The 8,390-nt window shown below is 37.0% G+C and overlaps 1 protein-coding gene across 1 annotated transcript in view; it reads right to left on the reverse strand.

Moving 5' to 3' along the window:
- Positions 1–7,762, reverse strand: part of PLEKHA2 (pleckstrin homology domain containing A2) — a 69,389-nt gene extending 61,627 nt beyond the window's left edge. The window contains exon 1 of the mRNA XM_019748152.2: positions 7,637–7,762. The gene's annotated coding sequence lies outside the window, so the exon portion shown is untranslated. The remainder of the gene's footprint in view (positions 1–7,636) is intronic.
- Positions 7,763–8,390: the final 628 nt, after the last annotated feature.

An 8,390-nucleotide genomic window follows, 5' to 3' on the forward strand; every position in this document is an offset into this window, starting at 1 on the left:
CCCAGCGGTGCCCTGTGGTTATATCGGAGGAACCGGGCCTGTGGAATCACAGAGAATGAGTAGATATCTTAGCTTTGAATTCCCCACCATGTTGTAGCAGTATATTTCACTTTGTTTTTGCCTAAAGTAGTTACATAATTAATTTCCTCACCACTGAGCCTACATGGGAGCTACTATTAGTAAATACTTATGGGTGAATATAATCAAAATTGTTAGCTACAATAAACTCCATCCAGTGTATTCCTATGGTAGTCAGTGAAGTAGGTTGACTTTTACATCAGTGGTGCTCCACACAAGCTGATTATTACAGAACAAAGAAAAGCAAAAAAGAATATTTGGACAGATAGATTGATGTCTTCCCATTATTTTGTTAATAGGAAAAGCATGAACATAGTACAAAGTCCAAAAGGGACAAAAGAGTAAGGATGAACAAATATTTCTTCCCTCAATGTCCCCCAAACATTATTTCCTTCTCCAAAAATCAATTTGTGTGTGTGTGTATGTGTGTGCATTTAGTAATAAAAATATTCAGTTTGCAAGGCTAGAACTTAAAATGTAATTATCTGAGTGCTAGGTTTATAGGAGATTTTTAAAAAATCTTTTTATTTCTGAATTTTCCAATTAGTCTTCAGTAAGCATGTATTATGATCAGAGAAAAAAATGTTAGTTTTACAAGTAAATCTTTTTTAATTTAAAACTACCTCAGCGATCTCATAGCTGCTTTGTGATTTAATGAAAACAAAACAAAACAAACACAACATAGAACTAACTTTATCCTCAACTTAAAAATACTTATCAGTCTGTGGACACATTTTTCAGACAATTATAATCAATTTTGTATCCATTCACATTAAAATTTCTGCCACTGGAAAAGATATATAAAACCCGATTAGCAGCTTGAACCCTGAGACCTAGTGAAACTCACTGTGAGTCACTGAAGACAGGTAATTTGCTCAGGAATCTTCTTTAAAATTTCATCATATTTGTATCATGACTCCACATGTCTATCAAACTATATTAAAATTAAGTGTAACAAAAGGCTGCAGAATTAAATCCAGTCCAGCTTAACTCCTTGATTTAGTAATTAAACAATAACAAGCTAAATTTGTCCTTCCACCTAATACTTTATGATGCTGTGAATGATCTAAATGGATAAATAGACAAATGCACCTTCCAGCAACTGATGTCAGAAAATGTCACAGTCCTGGCTTGCTGAAAAGACATATACAGGAACATGACCCTGATCTAGAGGTTACCTTTCTAGCAACTTCAGTCTCTGGAACAGAACTCCAAATCCAGCAGGTGAGACGGGAAGGACCTCTGAGTAGCTAAAGTCCCTGCATTAAGAAGAGCCTTTCTTAGGCTCTGATTCTGATTGAATATCTAATTTCCAAAGGTCCAAGTACATGGTTTCCTTGCCTTCAGCAGATTAGAAACAGCAGGAGAATGAAGAAGCTATTGGAGATAGAGGAAGGGAGGGGTTGGAAGGGGAAATGACTTTCTTCAGTTCATTCCTGTGTGAGTAAATGGATTAGCTGACAACAACAAAGGAGGGGAAAGAAAAGTTGACAAGCATTCCCAGAGGTTATAAGTGCTTAAGACAATCTTCATCATTCCTGGTGATGACTTTTGGGAAAAAGTGTTTTACTATGTTCAGTGCCTTTATTTTAGGTGGAAATTTTCATGTGGTTTGCTGGTAAAAGTGATGGTCTCTAGGGAAGAAATGACCGCTGAGGTGGTAAGAGGAGACTCAGGATTCACTCACGCTTTTTTATATTTTAAGACTTTACAAATGAAGTCTATGAAAAGAAAACTGTTTAAATTAAAAATATTGAAGACCTAAATCATAAAATGCCTAGAAGAACACAGAGTGGGTAAGCTCCTTGACACTGATCTTGACAATGATATTTTTGGATTTGACAACAAAGGTAACAAAAGTAAAATTAAACAAGTGGGACGACATCAAACCAAAAAGCTTTTACACAGCAAAGGAAACTACCAGCAAAATGAAAAGGCAATCTATGGAATGGGAGAAAATACTTGCAAATCATATATCTGATTAAGGCTTAATAGCCAAACTATATACAGCATTCTTCAATAACAAAAAAATAAACAATCTGGTTTAAAAATGGGCAGAGGAATTGAATAGACATTTTTCAAATCAGACATATAAATGGTCAAAAGGTACATGAAAAGAGGCTCAACATCTCTAATCATCAGGGAAATGCAAATTAAAACCCTAGTGAGATATTCCTCACATGTGTTAGGATGGCTGTTATCAAAAAGATAAGAGATAAGTTGGTGAGAATGTGGAGAAAAGAGAACCTCTGTGCAGTGTTGGTGGGAATGTAAATTGGTGCAGCCACTATGGAAAACAGTATGGAGGTTCATCAGAAAATTAAAAACAGAGCTACCATATAATCCAGCAATTCCACTTCTGGGTATATATATCCAAAGGAAACAAAATCATCTCAAAGAGAATATCTGCACCCCCACGTTCATTTCAGCATTATTCACAATAGCCAAAATAGATTGGGAGAAGGGAGTTATCACTTTGTGAGGGGTGAAATGTCTAACTATTATATTTTTTGTACACCTGAAACTAATTTAAAAAAAAAAACTACCTTTAAATAAACATTTACAAACTAAAAAAAAAAAAAAAATCAATAACCAAGACATGGAAACAACCTAACTGTCCACTAATGGATGAATGGATAAGTAAATGTAAATATATATATATATATATATATATATATATATATATATATTTAAATGTAAATATATTTATATGTGTGTGGGTGTGGGTGTACATATATATATACATACACCCACACACACACAACCCCTCCCTTCCTCTCTTTCTCTATATATGGAATAATATACACACATATATGGAATATTATTCAGCCATAAAAAGAAGGCAATCCTACCATTTGTGACAACATGGATGGAACTTGAGGGCGTTATGCTACGTGAAGTCATAGAAAAAGACAAATATTATATGATCTTACTTATATATGGAATCTTAAAGAAAAGGAACTCTTAGAAATGGGACAGATTGGTGGTTGTCAGATGCAGGTGGGTGGGGGTGGGTCAAACGGGTGAAGGTGGTCTAAAGGTACAAACTTCCAGCTATAAAATAAATAAGTTCTGGGAATGTAATGTACAGTATGGTGACTATAGCAGACAATATTGTATTGTATATTCGAAAGTTGCTAAGAGAGTAGATCTTAAAAGTTCTCATCACAGAAAAACAATTATAGCTATGTCAAGTGATGGATGTTAACTAAACTTACTGTGGTGATCATTCTGCAATACATACATATATGAAATTATGTCATATACACTTCAAACTAATACAATGTTGTATATCAATTATATTATATCATATGTTATATAATTATTTCAATGTTATATGTCAATAAAATGGGGAAAATTTTAAAAGATAAAGAAAATATTGTATCTCAATGAGAAAAACCACATTGAGTTATCACTGCATACCAATCAGAATGGCTAAAATAAAAAATAGTGTCAATGTCCTATGCAGGTGAGGATGAAGAGAAATGGATGATGGTACATTGCTGGTAGGAATGTAAGATGATATAGCCCCTCTGGAAAACAGTTTGGCTGTGTCTTAAAAAACTAAACATGCACCTATCATAAGACCCAGTAATTACACTCCTGGGCATTTATCCCAGAGAAATGAAGACTTAAATCCACACAAAAACCTGTACATGAATGTTTGTAGCAGCTTTGTGGATAATACCCAAAACTCAATACAACCCAGATGTCCTTCAACTGGCGAACAGTTAAACAAGCTGTAGTGGATCTGTACCATGGAATACTATTCCACAATAGAAAGGAATAAACTATTGATATTCACAACTGGGATAAACATTCAGAGAATTATGCTGAGTGAAAAAAAAAGCCAGTCCCAAAAGGTTACCTACTGTATGATTGATTCCATTTGTATAACATTCTCGAAATGACAAAATTATGGAAATGAAGAACAGATGAGTGATTGCCAAGGGTTGAGAAGGGCGTGGGATAAGAGAGAAGAGTGTGTGTCTATCCAGGAGCAAGACAGGCATCCTCCTGCTGATGGAACTGTTCAGTTTCTTGGCTGCGTCAGTGTCAATGATTGCACAACGGTTTACGAGATGCCACCATTGGGAGAAACTGGGTAAAGGGTACACATCTCTCTGAATTATTTCATGACTGCATGTCAATCTATAATGATCTCAAAATAAAAGGTGTACTTAAAGAAAAAATTAAAGCCAAAAGATATTGTGAGAGTTTTGTGCTTAAATAGATATTATCTATTTTTTAAAAATCACTTGTGGTGAGACCTATCCTTCTTACCCAAGATTAACTAAGGCATCACCACTTACAAACTCCACAGTCTCTCATATTGTGGCTGGCAGTACTTGAATTGTGGTGAACTATCATTTAGTTTTTAGTTCTGATATAAAGAGCAGTGCTTCATTCCTCTCCTACCTCAACTGCTACAATCCCATAGCTTCCCCCACGTCCAGTTTTTGCTACCATTTGGGCATATGGTTGCTTCCATCCATTTTTCTGCCTTCCTTAAAAAGAAAGGTTTTCATACTTGGAGAAACTCCACCAGAACCTCAGCTGGTATGTGAGAAAGTCACTTTTCTATGACAGGGTGCACATCAGGGTTGGTTAGATCATTTCACTTAGTTACCATAAAACCCTGCTGTGGCTCCCCTATATTCAGAAGGTGACAAGCAAGCATTTCAGTAGAAATCCGTTAGAATGCATCTCGTAATTACATGTCACTGAGTACACCATGAGTCAAATCACAGACACTGAAATGTAACTGCATATTCTTGAAATAGTTCAGCTGTGAGGTCTAGGGGCTGATTTATTTCTGGTTTCTCCAATTTAAGCCCTTGTGCCATAACCACGTAGTTACCACCCAGTTGAGAGTAGATGGGCAGCATGGTGAGAGAGAAAGAACTTTGGATAAGGAAATCTCTGAAATTGTAGGTAGAATGATGCTTACAATTTTTACTGTTCAAGGTTGCAAAGGATCTGGAAATACAAGCACTATATTACGAGCAGAAATGTCAGTAAGAGGATGATATAATGCAGTGGTCTTCAAACTTTTCTTCACTACACCCCCTAAACAATGCTGGAAAACTAGGTATACCTTTGCACATTTTCAAGTTGGTATCTATAACTTTTAATCATAAGTTTGAGTGGTTACAAATGATATATTCTGCATATTGTTAACATGGAATGTTTTAAAATAAAACTGTTATATCACTCTTTTTAAATGTATCCAACAGAAGCTAAGTACCACAGTAATTTGACACCATCATTCCTTTTTCAAAATAAACAAGCAGTTCTTTAACAGTCAGAATGTTAAATACTTCCCTTTCTCCAGGAACTATATTTACATTCCACTTCCCCTAAAGAAGTGTACCCAAATGTCATATATTTTTATGATATCATTTATTATTTGATCATCTCCTTGATTAACCTATCATATTTTCTGAGACAAAAATGCATAAGCAGATTTATTTTACAATTTAAAAAATAAAAAATATCCTGTGACCTTAAGGCTCCCAGTCTTAAAACATTCTTTGAGACTGTCATCATTACAATTATTAGTAACAAGATAAATATATATTATTGATCATTAAACATAAAACAGTAAAATATTATTGTAAATTATTTTCTTAATGAGATGGATGAGGATGGATTTTTAAGTATAATGTATTTTTATATATTTACATATATATGTAATTAGTTCAGCTATCCATCAATTAATATTACTTATTGCAAGAATGATCAGGTTTAGCATCAATATCATCCCTATTTCTCATTTTTATGAATGTAGGCATTGAGAAACCTTGTTCATATTAATAAGTAAATGGGGCTATCGGAGTTTTGTTATGACAATGTCCAGGGCTGATGAGAAGGAAAATCAGGACATATTTCTGGACTTATGGCTTCAGAGGGGGGCCTGGAATGACTCAATTGCCTATGAATGCAAACCTTATGTGAGGATTTCTATCCAGTCCACCTTTGCCAGGGAATTTTAAATTTGATTTTTAGAAGGGCTGGATTTGGCACTGTCATTCAATTCTTTACAGATCTTACTTCAAAAATTATTCTATGGGGACGTTGTGCACGTGTGGGGGCAGGGAGCATATGGGAGTGCTATACTTTCCGCTCAGTTTCGCTGTGAACATAAAACTACGCTAAAAAACAAAGTGCATTTTTAAAAAATTATTGTAATGATCTATCAGTGGTCAACTCAATTAGGTTTTTCTCCAAGTTTTATGGAAAGCCATAAATTGGAAACTACCTAACTTGTGAAATGATTTGTATCTCAGCTCTAAAAGGCTTTTGCTTTCTCAACACAAAACACAAATATTTCTAATTGTCCCTTCTCTTGGCCCTGGAGATTTTTACAACCAAGGGAAATGCCTTTCTTTCCTTTTTTAGAAGTGAGAGAGTACTAGTGTGAAAGGAGAGGTGGGAGCAGAGAAAACCCAGCGTGAAACCAGCTCTCACTCCATCTCAGGCAGATTCGGAAACTGATTCCCTCAAAACGCTACACTCTGTGGGTACCTACTATTTAAATATGTCTGGAGTAAGATGATTTAAGAACTACCTCAAAAACACAGAATTGTAATGTCAGACTTTTAATTATTTACTTGCTGTTTATCTGAAATTCAAATGCAAATGGCTGTCCAGTATCTATCTATCTAATCCAAATCATTCTTTTTAAGAGACGAGAAAAACTGAGACCTGGAAAGACTAAAGTACTGGAACAGGAAACAGGGTCTTTTATTTCTCCTTCTATCTAATTCTCACATGTAATTATTTCTTTCTCACCTCTCATCACAGAGTCCTTTACCTCTCCCCCCACATTTTTACCATCCTGCTTAGCTGACGCAGAAACAACCATCAAAAAATGGGTGGACAACATTCACGAAAGGAGGACAGCTTTTGGAGGAAACCAGGACAAGGAAACGGGTTTGAGAGGAGCAGCGACAGTATGTAGTTACAGTGTGGGCAAAACATCTCTGTCCTGTCATCTCAAAAATAGAGGCTAAAAAAAGGAGAGGGGCAGAAGCCACTTTTTTCAGGGCAGAAACCAAACTTATATAATATAAAATTTGTGAATATTCTCCTTTACAGTCTAGCCTACAGAAGCATAATAAAAAATATTATTCAAGATATTGAATTCAAAAATATTATTCAGATAGCTACATATCTGATATTTGGTGCTCTCCTGAGCTGTTCCCTAGGAAAAATACCTACCAAGCCTTTTGTTTGTTCTTTCCCCTTCAGTTGCTATTTACTACCACTGCCCTCTCTCACTCCCCTCTCGTCTCCCAGGCACCAAAAATAATTTTAATTTCAAGCCTTTTTTTGGCCTTCCGTGGGTGTGGGAGGACCTCCCTTAGGAATCGTTCTGGATCTAGTCTGCTCCATCTGTAACTTGGCAAAATCTCTGCACCCCGCCCCCACCTCCTTTTCTTAATACATGGGGAGTTCGGGTTCCCCTCACAAAGAACCTTCTCTACTTAATCCTTGGATAACTAAAGTGAAAGGAGCCCCCAGGCACCCCTGTAGGTCTGCAGTCTCCACTTACCCTGCCAGTGGAAGAACAGGGCTCCCTGCCCGAAGGAGACAGCGTCCAAAGACAAGGTGACTGCGAGAAGGAAGAAGGCAAGAGCTGTGCTCTTCGGTTCAGGAGGCCCAAGGCAAGTTCCTGTTTCAAAGACAGAGTTTTAAAAACTGATTAAGTTGAGGTGTGTGTGTGTCCCTCTCCCTAACTCACCACGTGATCCCCTTGACCTCCCTTTGTGGGACAACTGATCAGCCTTTCTGAAAATCTCTCTTGACTTCACTCCCCCCACCACAACCCCCTCCCCCCCTTGCCCACACTCTGTCAAAATGGCCATTCCTTAGCTACTGTCTTAATACTCTGGTAAATTTTTGTTTTTGACAAGAAAAATGAAAGGGAAAAAAGAAAAACGAGAAAGAGAAAAAGGGCTGGACACCTAAGAGTTTCATGTGGTTTGAGTCGATTGTAGTTCAAGGTTTTCCTGACTTGCTCTCCTCTTGTCCTTTCCATGCTGAAGACAGTGCTTAAAAACACTGCTGATTAACTGTGGAACTTATCTTCTTCCTCTGCTATTACCTGAGATGCTATCCTTAGATTAGGAGTTGGGAGGGAGGAAGTAAAAGGGGTGATGCCCAAGGAGGCAGAGCCAGTTTCAGGCAGGATCTACTGTGCCAGCCAGAGCTCTGCCTCCAGTACTGCAGACTAGAGCACGGAGCCAGGGAGAGTGTGCCCCTCGGTACCTGGCCAAAGAGGCACCAAAGAAGGGCCTCACCTCTCA

Source organism: Rhinolophus sinicus, linkage group LG04 (genome assembly GCF_036562045.2).
Source record: "Rhinolophus sinicus isolate RSC01 linkage group LG04, ASM3656204v1, whole genome shotgun sequence".
Classification (NCBI taxonomy): domain Eukaryota; kingdom Metazoa; phylum Chordata; class Mammalia; order Chiroptera; family Rhinolophidae; genus Rhinolophus; species Rhinolophus sinicus.